General features: G+C 44.4%; 1 protein-coding gene across 8 annotated transcripts in view; it reads right to left on the reverse strand.

The window, feature by feature from the left end:
* Positions 1 to 21,102, reverse strand: part of MB21D2 (Mab-21 domain containing 2) — a 59,027-nt gene that overhangs the window by 18,281 nt on the left and 19,644 nt on the right. The window contains exon 1 of one of the 8 annotated variants that reach the window (XM_021395163.1): positions 6,735 to 6,758. The exons of 6 other annotated variants lie outside the window; for them this stretch is intronic. The gene's annotated coding sequence lies outside the window, so the exon portion shown is untranslated. Of the gene's footprint in view, positions 1 to 1,272; positions 1,278 to 6,734; positions 6,759 to 21,102 lie in introns of those variants that run through there. One more of the 8 variants, XM_021395162.1, reaches the window with a different exon arrangement.

Raw genomic sequence — 21,102 nt, forward strand, 5'->3', positions numbered from 1 at the left:
GACTGCAACATTGAAAGTTCCATCCTCCTACCAATCTTTGGTCATTCTCCCACCATCACACAGACAGCAAAGCCTCTCACGCAGTTTGTGTGACAGCTGCAATTCAGCACCAGTTCTTTGTACAGCAAAGTCCTCTCTGAAGAATCTTCTACTAATGAAGAAAAAAGTATTGGCAGGTAAATTAGTAAATACTTTTTTTTTATAGGATACATTTATTGAAATCTAAGGGTTGAATTCAGACTACAGATCAAATCAAAGAACACAAGAAAATGTAAGTCTTTTTGTTGTCCTTCCCCCCCAAAAAAAGATTAATTGCTACACCTTAATTGCTTCACCTTTCCTCCCAGTGAGGTGAATTCAGGATCCCTGCCAAACTGTGTGATCTCTACCAGTCATCACACTAATGAACCATTACATCTCCTCTGCACCATGGAGGAAACACGGTGACACATTAACGGGTTCACAGCCCACCCTCAAAAGCTATTTTCTCCACTGGTGAGTCACTGGAGGCCCCAAAAGATTCTGTGCTGAGAAGAAGGAGAAAGAGACCTTAGTGTGCAGAAAAGAACTGCTGAAATGTGACCCCAGTGAAATGGTGCGTCTTCGGAAGTAGTTTGGAAACAAAAGGTAAAATCTGATATTTGTTTAACATAGAGAAGCTCAAACAAATTTAGAAAGCTATACAGGAAAAAAAGAGGATTTAAACCTCCCGAAATTTGATTTCCTTCTGAGTTGAAATAGAGGCCATAAAACCTCTGAAATTATTCACAAGAGGAAGAATCTGAAATATTTCAGACAGTTGGGTGAAAGAACACCAAATAAAAATAGGCAAGGTGTTTTCATAAAAAAAAATGGAGGGTCTGTCCCATAAAAGAAATATCAAATCTTGATATTTTACCTTTTCAATGGAAAACTGAGGCAAAGCACTTTTGTGAGTTACTCTGTTCAGATGGAAAATGGTCAAACATTTTTGCAACTGCAGTGCATATCGGGTGTTTCAAACAGTCCCACTCACAGCCTCTGGCTTCCAGAACATGATGCTCCACTGACAGAAAGGCCAAGCGGTCAGTCACCACCAATACTGGCAAGATTTCCCCTGTTGTAAAGCAGTGAAGGATATGCGCGTAGCTTTCTCTCCCTTCGTCTTTATACACAAGAGAAGTGATGCCCACATAGATGGGCAGCATTGGGATCCTGACCAGCAATACCAGAAGCCTACAGCCAGGCCTGGCTGCCCCAGCAGACTTGGGATAAAGGCGAACAAGCTGGAACCCAGCCTGGAGCACTTTGCCAAAGCTGTTTGCCAGGGGGAAATCCCAAGCAAGAATGGCCTGGAGCCAAGGATGTGGGCAGAGAGAATTAAATAAGTAAATCCAAAGTTGACCGGAATTCCTTCTCCTCCCAATAGCAATGCAGTATCCTCAGGACTGACATGAGGTAGCTACAGATCTTTCTGTTAAAGAAGTATCAGGGACAAGAGACCTCCTCTGGAGAAACACAGGAGAGTGGAGCAGAAATACATTTGTGAAGGTGTCTTACCCTCAACATAAGCCACTCCTTGCTCTAATAGCCACACAAAGTGTCATCTCCATATGAACATACGGAAGGTCAGAGTCTTACACACCTAGGCAACACAAAATGTGAGCAGGCAGCACCAGCACGGGACTTAAGCAAGATGTGGTGCCAAGACAGACATCAGGCAGCTGGTTCAGAATCACAAAGCCAGTTGGATTTTCCACAGAGCAGGAAAGGGAAGAGGGAATATGAGTCATTTCTAATCCTGGAAGAGCAACAAAATGAGAGTTTGGAATCTATAGCTCACACCAGGGCTTGGCCCTCTCTGCTCAAAGTAAAAAAAAAAAAAAAAGCCCTGAAGATAATCATTCAGAAAGAAATGAGACAGGGAGACCAACCAAAACCAATTAGCAGACAGCAGCCAGAAGGCTGAATTATCCCAGCCACTGCTGGCATGCTGAATTTCAGCTGCAGATGAAGGCTGCAGACTTTGACAGTATGGGAAAATCAGCTTCGGGGCCTCCAACAAGCCAATCCCAAACCACACAGTTAAGTTTACTTAAAACGCATTACAACTAGACTCTTATCAGTCTTAACTGGGGATTTTCAGTTTGTTTTTTATTAATTGTGGTTTCCTAAAAAATTATAGAGGAGGCAATAACTTTCTTAGTGAATTTATAGCCTCTGAGAAACTTGTTTCTCCCTGCCACAAGCCCTGCAGGAGTTGAATGTTCTTTTTCTTTTTAAGAACAAGTTAACTATGTCGGGCTGAACAAGCAAAACGACAGTCAAAGCATCAGTATGATCTCAAGGCTTGAAGATCCAAAGAGGCAGGGGAAAAGCTGAAGAGGATGTGGCATTTGCATCCCCAGCACTCAACAGATCACTTTCATGAGATACCTCTGTTCCTTCTTTACATGGCCAATTATCCACGTTCGTGCGTGTGTGCTAGCAGATACCATCCCCTTCCTCAGGATGAGAAGCAGGAATCCCAAAATAGCTCTACTGATATTGAAGAGATTTCTCCCAGTCATGTACAACTCAGTGTGAGCAAGGACACTGAATGTAGCCTGTAGCAAGCCCGTAGCTCTCCTTCCCTGAATCAATTTATTAATTTTTTCCTGTGATTATGAAGAGGGGGAAGGGGATGGGAAGACAGAGACAAGGCCCTTGTGTGCAATGAAACTGAATGCATAGCAGAAGCCATCATTAATGATGCATTATGGAGAAACAAAGGGAGCCTAGTTGATTGACAGTCCCTAACAAGTTGTGTATAATAAACACTTCTCTCTAGACAGAACGTTCCTGATTATGGGATATGTTCCCCTCATGTTACTGACGCATCCAGTGTAATAGATGCACTCCACTTCAAAGGGGAGAGACATCCGAAACAAAAGGAAGACTGACTGTGGGACACTTGACTGAAGGAGGCACGAGACCACCTCGTCGAGGTCTGCACAGGGCCAACACACACAGCTGAGAAGTTGCACAGGGCCTGAAACACTGCGAGGCAAGTATGAAGATCAAGGCAAAGTATCACCTGCAATACCAAAGTAAATCCTCCAAATGCCACTACAGTTGCTTTGGATTTAGTTTTCTCAGAGCAGGGATATATTCTAGGACTGAATCCAAAGTGCAATGAGATGGAAGGGCACAAGCTCTAGAGATGGAGAGGGAGCATTTCTAACCCTGAGAAGTTCCGGTTCAAAAGAGCACCTGAGCAAATACCCCTTATCCAGGGTGTCTGCCAGAGGGTGGGCCCTGTAGAGTATGATGAGGAAGTCTGCCGGCAGGCATTAAGAACAGAGTGTAAAATCTGAGTTTCCTAGAGAGCAATTAAGATGCAAAGGCAGGAAATTTGCAGCTCTGGAATTAATGCCAGCAAGAAGTCAAAATGGAGGGTGACATCTCCACAGTTAATTACAACTAGGGGGAAGGGCAGGACTAATCGTTATCGTGACCCTGTGGTCCATATCTGACTTACTCCAATCATGCTTCTGGCCTCGTTTCCTGGGAAGAGCACTTCCCATGCTCAGAGGCATGTGCGTAATGGCTTTGCTCATGCCAAGCATGTGTGAGGCCAGACCCACACATACTTCATATGGATGTGAAAAAGAGGAGAGCAGTTGGGAGACAGGTCTGAGGACGTGGGGCTGCCCATGGGTGCTGCAGCAAGCCACCCTCCCCTTAAGGCTCTTGCTGTAAGAAGATCCTGCAAGGCACTCAGAAGCAGCCAGGCCTGACCCTTGTCCCCAAATCTTTTTCCACACCCAACCCACAGCTGGCATTATTCCAGCAGCCAGAAATAAACAGACATCTGGCACAATACAAGTGAAGCACTTCTGCACCCCTTGTGCCAACAAAGCTCTTCCCAAGCCATCGACATTTCTACTGCTGCTATTTCTACTTCCAAACACAGGATGGATTGGAGGTCTCTGCAGCTCACTGCCATTGCTGGGCAGATAGATCTTACAGACCAACAGAAAACAAAAGCAAGAACTGCATAAGCAAGGCTCTCACCTGCTACAAAGGCCTAGGAACACACTATTGTCACAACTTCTTTCCCTGATGCTAGAAGCATGCTGAGATAAGACCAAAAAAGAAGCTCTGGTTCACCATAGGAAAGAGTCCGAGTTAAGTGCCCTAGTGAACAATTCTCACCACACTGCACAATTCTTTCTGCAACAAGCAAAAGAACTCCTGTGAAAGAGGATCCAAAACAAAGTGGCTGGCATACTGTACTTAGTGCCTTCTGCCACCTTGGAGGGACAAGCATCCAATGTGCCATGTAAAGGAAATTATCTGCAAACCTGTTTGAGAGAACAGCATATCAGTACTTAGAGCTGTCCGTTCCAAGGAAAACTATGCAAGAATGAAAGTGAATCAACTTTTACAGACAAGAAAAAGGAGAAGCCATATCCAGAGGAATGGGAAGGGGACAGTGTATGCTTTTTGTTTTATTAAGAATATCACTCTTCATAGAAAATGTGATGTTAGTATCTGTAGCCACTGCTTTGGCACTGCGTGAAAGCAACAGATTTGAAGCAGAACAGGTAGCTGGTCTTTCATAGACTCTTCAGGATGAATCAAGTGCAAGAAGGCAAATGTGGAAGCATAAGAAAAGATGTAAATCCACTGTATAGGACCCTGAATATAGGAGGAGTTAGTAACATAGGAAAATTTTTAAATTCCTTTCCAAAAATCTCTGTGCATATGCAGCATTCCATAGGACCTACCAAAAATATAAGTGTTACCTTGAAACATTGTCAGAGACCCTGCATATCTAGTCACTGAAAATCTCCTGGTACTATGCAGATATTCTTCACTATGCTGCAAAGATTAAAAATACGATGGAAACCTACTGAATGGCTTCCAAGTAAGGCATCAGTTCATACAGAAAACCACACTAACAAGCCTGTAATAACTGCTTGCCTGCAAAGGTTCATTACAAATTCTTTTAAAAAAAACTCTCACATTCTCCTCCCATTTTTCTACCATAGTTTTCAAAAAGACTGTAGGAATCTCCTGGATTAAGGGGAATTCTCAATCCAAGAGCATGTGATATTCAACCAGTCCTAAGGCTATTACAGCACAGTGCTCCCATGCAGAGATAAGCAATGGTTTAGAAAAAATATGTGAGCAGTTCCAAACATCAAGATGATTTCACACCCTGATGGAAAATATGCAGGCTAATATTGCAGCAGTCATGATGGCATTCAGCATATAGTCATGCTAAAACCCACAGAAGAATACGGCCACATTCCATCACAGGATTAAAAGACTGATCCAGAGACCACTGAAACCATTCAGGTTTTTTTTCCTTAGGTGGGAACTGGACTGGATCCTATAAAACAGTACATCTGTGAGGTTTCACGAGACATGAAGGTACAAAAGAACTGCATGGTCAGTGCTGAGATGCCACAGGCATGCTTGTGGCAATTTGTAACACAAACTGCAGTATGTGCTTATTGTCTCTCCTACTAGATGGGAAGAACAGAGTAGAGAATGGGGTCAGCAATGAGGTCACAGAGCAAGGACATGGCAAATAATTAGTAAATACGAATAAGTAAATGAACTCACAGTTAACTAGGGAATAGAGCTGAAGTAAAACCAATGGCATCTCTGCTGCATAGGCTGGAAAGGTTATACAAGGAGCTTTTGAGAACAGTCTTACTTTAATGGGATGTTAAGAGAAGAGAGCTGAGACAAAACAAATTAAGTAGTCCTAAACAAATCCAACAATTTCTTTTCACAAAAGAGCTTAACGCTGCAAACAGACTATGCTGTATTATTTCCAAGCACACAGGCTCCCTGAGGGTACAAAAACAGCAAGGTAACCTAGCACACAGGTATGACCTTAAAACTCAGCCCAGCCACCTGCCTCACCTGCTGTTGGAGGAGAAAAGGCCAAGTAGAGTAATGCAGATTTGAAACTCTCACCCAGAGTCCTACAGTGGTGCTAAGTCAACAGGGAGCAGAGCAAATGCTGGGGAAAAGAGAGGCACATATGGATGGAAGACTGGGACAGAAACCTGGCCACATCTGTGCACTGAGTGAACAGTTTGTGCAGGAGGAAAAAAGCTCAGCAGTGAACACTTTCAGGGTGGCCTTGCCTAAAGTCCAGGACAAAACCTGTCCAGTGGCCATTCTTGCCTACTAAGAAACAGCAGAAATTGTGGTGTGCTTGTGTAGAACTTCCAAGCTCTGCACTCAGCAGGACAGCACCTCACACAGGCAAGCTCAAGCAGGGACATCTGCACGACAAAGTTGGGAAAAGGCAAAGATGACAGCAGTGGGAGAGATCGTGGCAAAACAGGCAGTGTACAACACCAGGGAAAAAGCAATCCTGTGTCAGTTCACGTAGCACAGCCTGTGTGACAGTGACAAGGAGGAGAAATGTCAGGGGAAAGCATGAAACAACAGAGCAAGCTTACAGCAATGCTCCCTGTGATGCACCTTCCTCAGCCTCCGGCAGCAAGTGGCTTACAGGCTTCTGCATGCAGACTGCTAAATAGTAACAACTACTGACAGATAAATCCTCTGCAAATTAGCACAATTCCTTTTAAACCCGTTCATTATGTTGTTGTTAAAGCATCAGGAGCAAAAGGCTCCATACTGTAATTATGGGTCATGGGACCCTGTGTATTTCATGGCCCACCCAGTACCGATGCTGTCATTCTTTTGTGGTGTGGCAAACAGCCAGGTCCTGTCACAGTTACCTTTTCCACACTGCTCACTGCCATTTTCCTCAGGGGACAAAGGAGGTTAGCGCAACAAAGAGACTCCTCCTAAAACAGAGTAGCAAATGCCACAGGTCAGGAGTTCACTATTTAAAGCCTCTGCTTTTCTAGAGCGTTACCTCAATGGTCTGGGCATCCCTGCTGCTGCTTTAGAAGGAAGAGAGAGATTACATTCAGGCCTGAGTCCGACAGCCAAACCAATCTCTACCAGCCAATGACAGGTCCAGCCAGAGCTCCTGCACGTGATATCGGCATTATCAGGGCAGACAAATCCTGCTGCATAACAGAGAAGGGGGGCAAAGAGAGGAAGGCACCAGGGTGAACACATCCCTTCTAGCACTGCTGGCTAATCAGATCCTGCTCTCGGGGAAGGAACTGACAAACTCAGTCTGTCTGGTCAGTGCACTGCTAAATTAAAGCTGATATTTGAGGGATTTGTAAGAAGAGCTGTAATAGAAGCTTGCAGCCAGGACAAAAGGGAAGCTATGGGCATTCATGAGCAAAAAACAGTTTCTCTTCCAGCCTACTCTGCAGATAGCTGAAGGAGGAGGAAGAGGATGGGAGCCCATCCATCATGAGGACAAAGTCTCACTTTAAAAAAAATCTAAACGTCAGCAAAAATAAATTCCTGCCTGCCAACTGTCTCAAAAGCAAGTTTGTTATCCCATACTCCCACGGGTGGATTCTAGTCCCAGCTGATGAAAACTGTGGACAATAACCTCAGCACTAAGAAAAGCATTATTTTTCCTTTGTTGAAGCAGAATCATACATTGAAGGTTCATTTCTCAGGGTGATTTGTTCCCTCCCTAACTCCTGACCATGTCTACCCACACAGCACTACTTCCATTTAACAGCTCAAGCCAAGCAAATAGAGGCACCTCCAGAAACAACTCGAGACTAAACTCAACTCTGGAACTGGACATTGCCAAATAGCAAGCAGGGTGCTGAGATGTTCCTCTGCCCATCGCTCACTGGCTGATGTGAGACCTGAGAGCACACCCAGCCATAACTGAGGGACACTGCTGCAACCTTTTGTCTGCTCCTCCCAGCAGCACCACAGGCATCTGCACCAAATTCTGTCTTGAACGGCAGGGTGAGGAGAGAGCACTGTTGCACAGAGATTTCATTTCCATAAAGCCAACAACACTGTGGGTTATTGGAAGCAATTTCTCCATCCAGGACATTTCAGGCCCAAGGCTAGCACTTCAAGAAAAAAAGAATAAACTTCACAGGTTTTGTTTCTCCAGCTTTTTAAGTGTCCTCTAGGTTTCCAGCACACAGTGGAAACGACACTTAATAGTGTTGCATACAAACCTTAACTACAGGCTCAGAATTCACTGGAGATCCATAGGGAAAAAGAAACAAGCAGCCCGGCTTGCTTCAAGACAAAACTCTCAGCACAGGCTGCATTCCTGGTGTTCCTGTTAACTTAGAAGACCCCACACATTCTCCTAACTAAATCTACAGTCTCTTCCTCTGTCCTTGGGATAGAATATAGTACAACTGCTGTACAATTAGGGTGCATAATGCGTGGCTTTTTTTGTTCTGATCTGTTTTCTGTCTCCGTGCATACAAAACTAGTCCACAGAATGTGCTGCAACCCAGTACTGAGGGATCTGCCATTGCCCTGTCATCACCTTCATTCATTCACTAAAGGAAACCTCCTTTGACCTTCCTTTCCTTCCTGTTTATCTCTGCTTATAGCCCTGCACTGAAACTAAGCAAATGCAGTGCTACAGTAGCCACCTGCATAATCAGCTTGTGGCACTATCGCATATTTAAGGATAGAATAGCATCACCCATGACCTCACAGGCTTCCTTGCAGCCCCATTCTATGGCTTAGCTGCTCACTTCACCCGCAGACTTTCAAATGCACACTCTTTTTGAGGGCTGCCTCCCATCAATTACATCCTTGGCTTTGTGCTCCTCTCCCTTGATGAGCTCTTGCACTTATCACACCCTTTTGCACCAATTTCAAGCACCTTCTGATGTTCAGAGGCACTTGTTGCCTTCTCTGGAGACTAGTGATGCATCAGTGTGCTGAGTTTTCCCTTCTATTCCTCTTGCTAAGGATCAATTTGTCTCCATAGGCTCTTTAAGGTGCTCCATGCCATGATAAAAACTTGAAGGTGGACAAATGCAAGGTTCCTTCAAGCACTTTTTTTTTCATCCTGCACTTGAGGGTCCCTGGGTTGTGGGACAATTGTGCCTACCAGGGAAACCAAGTTTAACTACTCAGCAGTCTCCACTGCTCAATACTTCAAGTGCATAATTCTGGAACAAGCTCCTATTTAGTTCATAAAACTAATCCAGCATCAGCCTTTCCTGTTGCTCATTGCTTTATCAGCCGTGTTTGCCTCTCTTCTTACAGCGCTTGGCTCTCAAAGTCTTTTTCCAGCTCACTGCAGCAGCTTAGCTCTGCTAGCTTGCTCAACCTCATCAGCCACACTATTTGCACTGTTACACTATGGTGCTGCCTCTTCCCTCTACATTATGCCACCTGATACAGTTTAGGGAGGTGCTTGGGGCCTGCCACACTCCTTTCTCACCTCTATGTAATACACCTGTCCCCGCATTAGAGAATCCCACTGCTTTCAGTCAAGCCATTGTGCTTCAGTACCCCCTAGAAGAAGGCTGCCCTCATTTTTCCTCTACTGTATTATTTCACCAACCTTGCATCTTGGGAGACAAACCAGAAGGCCAGGAAGTACAGAGAGTACAGAATAGTATATGGAAGACTTCAAGTCCACAACTTCAGAATGTCTCCCCTTAACCTTACCGATGCAAGTAGATACACAGCCAGTGGTATATGCTGTAAGGCACTTTCAAGGGCCTGAGAGAACCTCTGGGGGACCATCTGCCTCTGCATTCTGCAGCTGAGCCAATGAAAGGGTTTGAGATCAATGCATCACCCTGTTGGCATTTTTGGCATGCTGTTTACCAGACAGCTTTTGTTCCAGATAAGATACTTAGAGGGACATGGGGACACCTAGTATTCATGCATGCACCTGCTGACACAACAGGAAGACTCCGAAGCTGCAGATGTGTACTACCTCACATCTTACTTAAAAGAATTGGCCCAGGCTGAACACAAAGCACAACAGACTCAGCCAGGAGCTGGGCCACTTAAACACATTAGAGCAGTCCTCGCTGTGACTAAGCAGCACAGTGAGATTGAACGGGAGTGGGGGGAAGGCAGGGAGGTCACAGCCCTGTGCTTATGGCCATAAGATTTTAGGCACTATGCATAAGAAGAGCAAAGTTCAGATGGGAGGTACGCATGCCTGGAGTCCAGGTGACAAGATAGTTTTTTCTGCAGAACTCCCATTCAGTTTCCTGCAGCCCAGAGCATGGTTGTATGTTGGTAGCAGGATTCCTCCACGAGAGCAGAGGGCAGCATCTGGGTCAGCACAGTGGAGGCATGGCCCTGAGGCACAGGGACAGCATGGCTTCCATGGAGATTTGCTTCCTCTCTCAAAGGAGAAAGGGATTCTGTAGCTCCTGGATTTAAATCCTGGCAGAGGCCAGTGCCAGCTGCTTTTCAATATCCCCTAAAGAAGGTCAACACAATAAAAGCTCACCCCTCCGTACTCTACAATCAGCGATTAACGACCACTTGAACAACAGCAATAGGTTCTCCTCCTCTCCCCGAGTTTTACTACCCAGCAAGACTGTGAGCAGGTTCAAAGGAACAGATGTCTTCATTGTGCATTCCCCATCCTTTTGCTCACAGAAAGAGGTGGGACAGGGAGGAACGAACTTCCTTCAAGTTACACTCTTTGCCTACTGCATCTTTCCACTGTTCAATGCTCACAGAGCTAGGGAGGGAACTGCAAGCTTCTGATACCGGGGCAAGTTGTTTAGAGTGCAAACAACTGGAATTTTTCACACTTTGAACACACAGAACAGCCTCTTTATCCAAACAGCACTCACACTTGCATTTTAAATCTATGTGGTGAAAGTAAATAAAAGCTTGACAAATACATTTTTCCTCATCTCTGCATCCACCCAGACTTGGCGTTTGTGCTAGCTGGGTGGTTTTCAACCCAAGACACACACTTAACACAAAAGTGCACGTGCAGTTGTGAATGGAATACAAGGGACCATGAGGTACTCTTAAATGTAGTAGCAACACAACAGCAAGCTCTTCTGCCAGCACAGCCAAAAGGTACAAGAGATGTGATTCATGATTAACAGTTTTGCTAGTGAAAGCCCAACAGTATGAGCCCACCTAACCTGCCGCTTGATGCTGCCCTTTTGCTTAGACACAGGCGAAGGTAGGAAAGAGCCTTCCTGGCATGAACCATAAGTGTCTTGGCAGGATTTTGCTGACAGAGCCTGCCCTTACTGACCTGACCAGCCAGAAAGACTCCTGCCTGGAGAGCACCAGCCCCTGCACTCTGAGCTGAAGGAAAATCTGCAGCAGTCCAAGCATGCAATGCTTTGATCTCTCCTCGTTTAGCAGCAGATGGGCCAGGGGCACTGCATAGAGAGTGCTTTTGGGCGGCTCTGCTCACTGGAACAGCAGATCAGGTTTACAGTCCACAGTCCAAAAGCAAGAAACAATAGGAAGATATCCTGATCTGTAGTGGAAGGAGATAGAGGGCTGCTGACAGCTCCACTATGAAGGCACAGAGAAGAAACTTTGTGCCACGATGCAAACAACTTTCCCATGGGAACACAGTGACAAGGCAGCACTTCTCATCTCTGCCCCCTCCTGAGTCAGCAGTAACAGAAACAAACCACAGCTCTTCCTATAGTTCCCTTTATTAAGGGTAGAACACAGCATAGCATACAGCAGAAGAGAGAGCTCAAGCTTCTTCTGACTTGCTCAAAACTGATTCAGAAGGGGACACAAACCCCACTACCACCCATACATGTTTCTTCTCTCTGAATCATATGTGAGTCGTGCTACCCCACGCTCTAGTTGCTGGAGGCTGCTGGTACCCTGGGATCCTTCTGCATAAATGGGACTTCTGACAGCCACAGACACAAAGATGTAGGCTCCTCATTCTCTGGTGTCAAGATGTGCTATTCTGCATTCACTGGAAACTCCCTCTGAGCAGTAAAAACCACATCCGGTTCTGTTGTTCATCAGTCTAACTTAACACTTCCTTTTTATGGGACACAGAACTACCAGTGTCTACTCTTTGGGCTAGATTTCCCAGGCACCACTAGTAGCACACAGGTCCTTGGACTTCATCCATGTACAAAAGTTTAACCTGATTTGGAGTTGAAATCCCTCAATCTACAGCCTCAACAAAGTCCAAAGAGTCACTTGTCATGATACTGACCGGATTTGACTGGGCACTTTTCATTCCCTGCACTTTCCAGTCTACATATAAGCAAGTCTTAAATGTAGAGTTACACAGCTAGGCTTCCAGACAGCTGCTCAGTCCATCTTTGGCTTGAGTCTGTGTATACATCAAGCCCCAAAAACTCTTGTTCCACTAGCTCTCTGGAAGACTGCCAAGTATGATTATGAAGGGAAAAAATAGGTAAGCTAATCATACTTCCATTTACGAAAATTGACTTTCCTCCATCTCAGCAGAAGGTAGAAGAAAATACAGTTGGCCAAGAATACCCTAGCAGCCCCTGTGGTGATGGTATTTGACAACAAAGGGAGAAGCTATGTGCAGTTTAAGCACTGACTGTATGTATCTCCACCTACTAACCAAGCCTATGGAAAGACTTGGTGCGCACCCCTCATCCCACAGTTCTCTTAGACCTTCAGTAAATCAAAGGGAACTACTTGGCATGGCAGCAGCTACAGACACAGCCCAGAATTTCACTCCAGTTATTGCTCTTCTCAACTCGATAGCCCACTGAGAGTTCTGGAAGACGTTCTGGCATCACTTTTAGCTGAATCATCTAGTAATATAAACCACATCAGTTCCACACACGATCTGGAAAGCATCTTTTCTTCAGCAGTTTCACAGGAGGAGAAGGTAAAATTGATAGCAGCTTGGCTTGCAGCCCTCAACACGCAGCAGACAGAAGGAATCAGCTTTTCTAGTCTAGGCTGCAAAAGAAAAATCAATCCAGTTTATTCTCTGTAACTCCCTAAGCCACCACAACTATTGCTTAGAGATGGTGAACAAAACCCTGTCAAGCTCCTTCACAGGAGAACCTCCATGAACAAACAGGACAAACCCTGGAAGCAGGCATTTTTGCAGAGACACAAAGAGGAACAATCAAAAAAACCAGGCAATCTCAACAGGTCAGTCAACAGTTAAAACAATCTAATGGAAGTGAAAGCTAACAAAGGACTACAAGTTTGGGATTACTTAAAACAGAACTGCTACTTATATCCTAAGGATTTTCTTCAAAGCAAAGTCCACAGTTTCATGTTAATCTTAGTACAGCTTTGAGTACTACAGAGTACTATCCCAATATAAGAACTCCTATTGATACTGGCACTATAAACTAAAAACCCCAGTTTCCACATGAAATACTAGTTTAAGCACTGCTGATGCCCACTGACCCAATACTCATGGGATGGCTTTGCCAGATGTGCAGGTGAAACCATACTGCTGGCTCACTCCCTTCACAGACCCATCCTGACAATGAGGGTGCTCCTCTGGCTGCAGCACCTGGAGCTGCGTGAAGATATCTTGTCAGCCAAACATCCCCCGGGACACAAATCTTGGGGAGCAAAGCCAGCAATCATGTTGCCTCTTCTTTGAAGCCACATTTGGATGATTTGGAAATGTGGTGTGTACATCACCTGTGGTAAAGATAAGGCGTGTGCATCTCCTCCCCTCCCGAAGAAAAGTCTACAAGAGTTGGAAGAACTTGAGCTCCCTATTCAGTACCACCAGGCACAGTTCATCACTTCAGATCCCTTAGCTCTACAAAAAGCAGATTTGAATTCCTTGTTGCGCTGTCACAGAAAGAAAAACAAAGAAAAAAAGAGATCAAAAAGCCTTGCTCACTCCCAGGTCTTCTTAAAGAAAAGCAGCAAAGAGTTAAGTAAGGGCTGGCCACTGCTTAATTTGTCCTCGCCAACCTTGGCTGCATGCCTTCAATACTAATGAAGCCAAGAGCTAGAAACAGAAGAAAAAGAAAGAACAGGTAGGCAGCAGGATTTTACAGTGATCCAAGGCAAGAAATTGTCCTATGCTCTCCTGAATACGGGAAGCGAAAGATGCTTTCAGATAGATTGCTGGAAGTACAGAATTGATACACCTAGAAGCATTTCAGGTTACAAAACTACACTATGAACAGAACAATAAATAGTAATATATTAATACATTCTTTGCTACACCATCAAGTACAACCAAGCCAGTGCTCATAACGAATCTTCCCACCCCACAGAAATGACTTCTAGCCTACTTGCACTTGGTCTAACTGATCATCCTGATGAACAGCTGAAGTGAGAAGTGAGAACACAGTTAAAAATTACCAACCTAAATGACTGAAAAGCTCTGAATTTGCTGCTTGTTCCAAATAATTTTTTTGAATGTCTGTTGTTCACAATTCTCTACATAATGGGAGAATCCAATTCTTAAAAATATAAAAATTAAAATGAGCCTCCTCAAAAGCCTCCAAGCTGAATCATCCTCTTTCCAGGAATTAGGAATTGTTATAAAGTATCCTCGGCCTGAAAAAATAGTGGTTTGGAAGAAAGCTGAACAGCAAAGAAAAGGCAGATGACAAAAAGTCTACATGCACATGATATGCTTTATAATACAGTGCCATGTATACACCATGAATCACAGTCAGCCAAATGCCTTCATTACTTGGCTTGCATACTCACATCCAACCAAAGCACATCAATTAGCTATCCTTTCCAAACAGCTAAACACATAATAGTTATTTATGGCTTGAGACATTTTGTTTCAAAACATTCCAACGCAAAATTTGCATCACTGAAGCTAAAAAATAAGATATTAGTCTGCAAGTAACGCTGCTGGCCTGGGAGATCAGCAGCATTATCATCTTTTTATTGTCGTGAAGAAAATAAATTTGTCTTTCACAGAAAACAATCAGCATGCAGTTTGGATGGAGAGCATCACACCCCTGGCTGGACGGAGACTAAGAGAGAGGGTGGGAGGCAATATGAAGAGCCAACCTCTCCTACCATGAGATGGAAATCACTGGTGCTATTTGCAAGCAGCAGAGGATGGAGCAGCAGACCTGCATCTCCTCAGTCTGTGCAGACAGATGCCACCAGGGCAGATGCCTGTGCTGCGTCAGTCTGCTGGCTCTGCCAGCTGTAAATGCACATTGGGTGCTCACAGCACTTCAAAGCATCCTGAAGTCAGGGTGAGCACCAGGTGTGTACATCCTTTAGGAGTGGTTTCAGCAATTTGTAGGTATAGAAAATACAAGGGTTGGCTATAAAAGCTCAAAAATAAAAGACTACTGAAATATAAAATAAAATGCAACTGACTGCACTCTGTGGCCACAGTAAGTACCTCAGGAACTGCGAGACGCTGACAGATCACTGCAAACACAGACTATTTCACCCTCCTTAGACAGCTAACAGGATCCAGCCCTTCCTTCCCACCACTTAAAATTCAATACTGTAAGAGACTGCTGACTCCTGTGTACATCGGAGGCAATGGGGGAAGTGAACAAAGCTGCTTTACTTTCCTCTAATCTTCCTCCCTTGTGTGCCCGCACCAGATGGTGCCGAGCTGAAGGTTGGAGGCAAAGAATAAGCCCACAGGAAACAAAATGGTAATATTAGGTTATAAAACAGCTGACCTTCCAACATGACATCAGCTCCTGTTTAATTGATGGGACAGGTCCAGACAGACAGACGCATGCACACTGGGATGTCCACACTCGGCATTTTCCTTTCTAATACAGGAAGAAGCCATACGGCAGCACCATCACAAGGTCTGTTCAAACTTTACAGGTGAGAGAAGCAGCAGAGAAGTCAGTGTCCATTTACCTTGAGACAGGCAGGCATGCACCAGGAAAGCATTCCTGCCAGAAGTGGTTGTGTTTAACACCCTGTCCCAGCATCCCCATTCTCTACTTTTGCCTGCCTCTTGTCTACTGCAAGAAAGAGTGAAATAACCTGAGTTACTGAGCACTGATCTGCCTTCCATAAGGAGAAAATTACCAAACACAAGATACTCCGGTTCAGAGCTTTACTTCCAGCTGCCATCATAGTAAACACTGCCAGGAACAGTGGTTTTAAGCACTGTGCTGAGGAATGGGGATATCCTGCTTTGGTCAAGTGCAGACTCTGGAGAACTGCTGCAGAGCTCAGTAAAATTCTGCCTCTTTTGATGTGCTGATCTCAAGTATTTCCCACCAGGAGAATTCCATATGATGATTTTGTATATACTCAGAGTTTGGAAAATATCACTAAGATCATAGAGTCCAACCATCAATGATGTCCAGCTTTGGGATAAAGAAAGCAAAACATTAAATAACAAGCTTGGTGGTGGAGAAGGAAGGCCCTGCACTAGGGGGCAACTGCAGATAAGTGTGAAAATCATAGGACTGAGAGTGAGAAGCTCTGCGTGGCTCTCTGCTTCCCTTGCCAAGCACTACAACAAAACACAACATCATCCTCTCCTCAGCAAGGAAGTCAACCCCTGCCCACCTGCCACAGTTGTCTCTGGAAGTAGCTGAAAAGGATTTCAAAATCCATTTAGTGCTTCAGAATCCATTTTAGTGCTTTTAGAAGAGCACTCAGCTCACGCCACACTGAAGGAAGCAGCCTGCATCAGAGTCACACAACTTTATGGCCACGCTTCCTCAGCCTCAAGAGAAAGCCGCGCTGAGGCTCCCAACAGCAAGAGACAAAGCCACATTTGCATGCCAACACTGAACAGTTTGGTATTTATGAGACATGAACAAAAATAAAATAGCTTGTTGTAAACAGCTCAATGTTGTAACACTGCATTTCAGCCCCCAAGATGCTTCAATCAGGAAGGAACAAAGGCAAGAGCAAAGCTGCTCAATCACTGTCATAGCTGAGAGCCTGCACACAGACACCAGCACAAATACTCCTCTTGCACACCACAGCAGTACCAGGTCTGCAAGGCTCTGCTCTCCAGAGCCTGGACGTTGGCCCAGCTACCCATCTGATTGCACACAGGTCCCCCACCAACCTACTGGTGCCTGGTTCTCTGAACAGTCCTGCATCTTCTTGTCCTCAGAAACAAAGAGTTGTCACAGGCTGCTGGCAGGGAAATGCCTTCCTAAGAACTCAGGAATTTTGCACTGAGCTTGGAACTAGGACAGCAGTGATTTAACATCTACCATTAAAAGCAGTTTAAAATTTAATGGTCAGAGCATAATAAATCCTACCCAGACATTTTCAGCTTGCTAGCCAGGCCATCAGCAGGACAGAAATAGCTTTGCTGCAAGGCAACCAAGAGCAATTTTAAGTGTATATTGCAGAGAACACATGCTGTGGATTGTCTCTACCCACAACGTTCCCCAGCACCTTAATGAGAAGACGCTGGGTCAGGAGAGGAGGTACTCAAGCTACCTAGTTTAATATGCAAATATTGGTTGAGTCAAGAAATGAGGAATAAAGCAGACCAATCCTGAACTACAGTGCAGAAGTGAAGCACTATTCTCTTTGGTGCCAAACAGAATTTTCCTTCAGAATCACAAACGGGTCTCACCTGGGTCAAGTCTACTTCTTACACTGCACTTAGCATCTCAGGTGGCTTGAATCACTGCCTAGTTATCAGGTGTGGCACTGAACAGGCTGCAGGTGATAGCTGCTTCATCCTTCCCCAACAGTTTCTTCTCTCACATCCCTAGATCAATGCCTCTGTAATTTGAAGGCAATGCACCACTAACAACAGCTTCTTCAATATCCCAGTCAGTAAAGCTTAAAAATAAAGGGACTGGGAGGGGGTGTGATGAAGGGAAAGGGGTGAAGCCATGCTATGCCAGCAAAGGGAAGAGGCCTCTCAGCAGCTTTTTGATGGAGGCTCCTGCTGTTCTAACGGAATCTTATCCAGGGAAAATAAATCTTTAATTAAAGAATGCTACAAACAAGCACAATGGGGCTTTTTGTGGCAAAACCAACCCTACTGCAGTTTTCTAAAGCTCTTGGTTGAACAGAACGCAAGCAGCAGCACCCCCATACCGTGCTGAAGTCTACATTCCTAAAATTCCCCCATGCATGCAGAGGCTGCTGAGCAGCTCAGGGGTTATTAGCTGAAAGTTCAGGTTCAGATCTGCCACAGGCCAGAGGCTCAGGATCCTCAGTCCTCCTGGGCTTTTCTTGTGAACATCTTCAAGTATCCTCAGCCTTGCACCCTCAGTGTCCTTTCTCCACCCACTACCACACTGAGCAATTTTGCATTCCTCCAGTTGTTAAAACCCAAGTAAGTGCTGTAAAGACTCCAGGGCAGGAGTGCAGGAGGTGCACACTGCAGCAGTCTCCTGGGAGGTCTCAGGAAAACAGAAGGTTAGTGTTAATGCAGCAGGAATCAACAAGCCCTCGTTTCTTATTCCAAAGACAAGACAAAGGTAGGGTTTGTTCAGCCAGGCGGTACAGCCAAGCCTTGCAAGGGAGGCAGGAAAAAATGTGGACATTTTTCTTATTTTGTTTCGGACCTCACCCCTTGAAATGGAGTGCGCACAGGAGTATTTTATAGAAAAAGAGCACAGCCAAAAATTGGAAGTGGAGAAGAAAAATACTTGGAAGTGCTCTATGTCTATCCAGTAATACTGCTCTTTTAGAAGAAAAAGGGACAAAACAGAAAACAAAATAAAGCACTTCCAGCTTATTTATCCTAATTTCAAAAGGGGAAGGAGTCACTAAATCTTTGAGTTTTAGAGCAGAAAAGAAACTGAAACAAGCACCTAATTTATGGGTGTATTTAAAAAAAATACGACACGCTAACACTGGGAAAAGCAGAGAGGAGATGCAGCAGGGAAGCCTAGCCATAAAGCAATAAAAGTGAAAGAAGGCCCCTAAATTCCCTACGCTTCCAGCAGAAAAACACGAACAGCAAATGGAGAAAAGGACCTGCAAAGGTAAAGACTTAATTTCTGTAATTTGGTAGTGCTCTGCTTGCTAGTCAAACTGCACAATCCTTTCCTTTAAGCTACTGTATACAGTGTTGAATAGGAACATTTTCAGCCACAGACTCTGAGCTGTATTTGGCAGCATCATTGCTAATAATAAGCTGTTAAAATATCTTGCTCCTTCAGCTGATTGGCTCCCTTAAAATGCCTTGTGGCAGAAGCCAAGGTGCTCTGTGACCAGGAAACGGGTTATCTTGGAGATATCTCCACAGACAACAGCAGCTCAGTCAGTCACTTTGAGTGATGCCACTTACCAATCTGCACATTAACTTCAAAGGGAAAAATGAGGATATCAGGGCTACTAAAAGAAATCACCTACAAGAAACATGCTGCTCTCCTATGCACTTCTCGCTGAAGGAAATGCTGTAGCAATATGAGAGTTTTGATCTCAGAAGGCACTGCTACTTCCCTGTGTAATTAGGTCAGTAAGAGGCTAATCGAGTTCTGCCCTTATGACCATTTATGTGAAAGTTATAATTGATGCTGTTCTTTCAGAATCAGTTTCAGGTCAGACATGCAGGCATCACTTGTAAAAAAGAAAGTAACCAAAAGGTTAGACAAAGAGGGAATGCAAAATGCCACCTAGTTACGGCTAAGCTTCAAGGATTAGAATGAGAGTTACTACTCTCATTACTAGAAACAGGCCTCATTTTATCAAGACCACTAAATATTTGTTTCCAAAGTAAACTCCTAGAAGTAGGTCATTACATAACCTAATAAAAAAAAGGATGCTTATCTCCTTGTCCCTTAACAAGAATGCTACAAAGAGATGCCATTCTCACAAATAAGAATTGGAACCAATCCTGCTCAGTTCAAAGATGCAAGTGCATCAAACTCCCCATCACCAGCACTAGATGCACAGACAAAATGTCAAGGCAGAAAGCAAGTCAAAGGCCAGCAAGACCAGATTCATGCCAACCAAGTGTTACTCCGTGCTTGGGATTCAGGACGGTGAAGGATGGACATAAGGTCTCCAGTGTCTCCCAAAACACCTTACCTGGCAATAAGCCATCTGCTGGGCTTTATCCTCCTCACCTAGCAGTTACTGGATCTAGAGAAACATGGACCAATGCCACATACTGAGAGCATCCTAAACTCCCTTTGACACATACTCCAATCATGCAGCATCCTCAAAACTAATGGATGTTTATTCTCCTTCTGAGCTGCTGAGGCCATTGGCACAGAGAGCCACTGGAGATGATGTTTCCCAAGACCTTAAACAAGCACAGTGATACACTAAATGTATCAGCATCTTTGCTAGCTCAATAGCTTCTGCAACTACTATCCATTAAAGGTAGGTCTGCATTTTTGTAGCACAGTACTTACAAGTCTCCTGCATGATTTTCTTAATGGTACCACACAACTTGAGAATAGCCAAATTTCTGGGCAAACAGGGGTATATGCAAATGCTTAGAATCATCAGGAAGAAAGATCCAGTGTCTGTATTGAACATTCCTGTCATCAGCTTCAGTTAGGGCGAAAAATAAAAGCGTTGTCCCAGCTGTAATGAAAGGTCCCCCTGGGCAGCAAGAAGAGTGACGCTGCTCAGAGAACATTTGCATCTCAGCTGAATTAGTTAATGTGCATTGAACACTCTGAAAATTGTGAAGTAGTATATAAACGCCAAAGATTCTTATTTATTATTGTTTTGGTGCACAACAGCGGAAAGCAGTGCCATTTACAGACGCAAATTAAGAACAACAGGAGGTCTATCGGCATGTTGGGGGTCGGGGGATTTTATTCATTTGTGTCCCCTCACTCCTATAAAAGTCCCTTCTATAGGGCTCCTACAATCCTCATCAAGCAGGGCTGGCCTCAGCCCAGTGCAGATCTGCCAAGAGGGGGTGAGATCTCCACCTGCAAACCTCAGCAGTATTGCTTCTCAACACTGCACTCCAAAGCACTGTCAACTGTGCCCTTGAATACCATAATGTTTTCACCTAAGTTATTTGTTTGGGGCAAAGTGAGATAAAAACAAATAAACAAAGGCACATATACATTTCCAAGGTACATGGTTAGTTAAAAATTGTGAGCTCAGAGTGACACACACTTGTAACTTTAATATCTCCAGCTCTGACTTAAAGTATGCTATGTGCTTACTTAGCACTTATGACATCCCAACCTCAAGATAATTAAAATAACTGCAGAGACACAGTCATTCTTTGGTATTACAAGCCTGCCAAAGTGGCTATTTTCAGTATAATGCTCCTGCCTCACTTGAACTCCTCACACTTTCATAAAGTTCAGAGGATATTGAGGAAAACTAGGAATACAGAGTCAAGCTTTAACAGAGAGCACACAAAGAAAACCCTTATCTGATAGATGCTCA

This window comes from Numida meleagris, chromosome 4, assembly GCF_002078875.1.
Source record: "Numida meleagris isolate 19003 breed g44 Domestic line chromosome 4, NumMel1.0, whole genome shotgun sequence".
NCBI lineage: Eukaryota > Metazoa > Chordata > Aves > Galliformes > Numididae > Numida > Numida meleagris.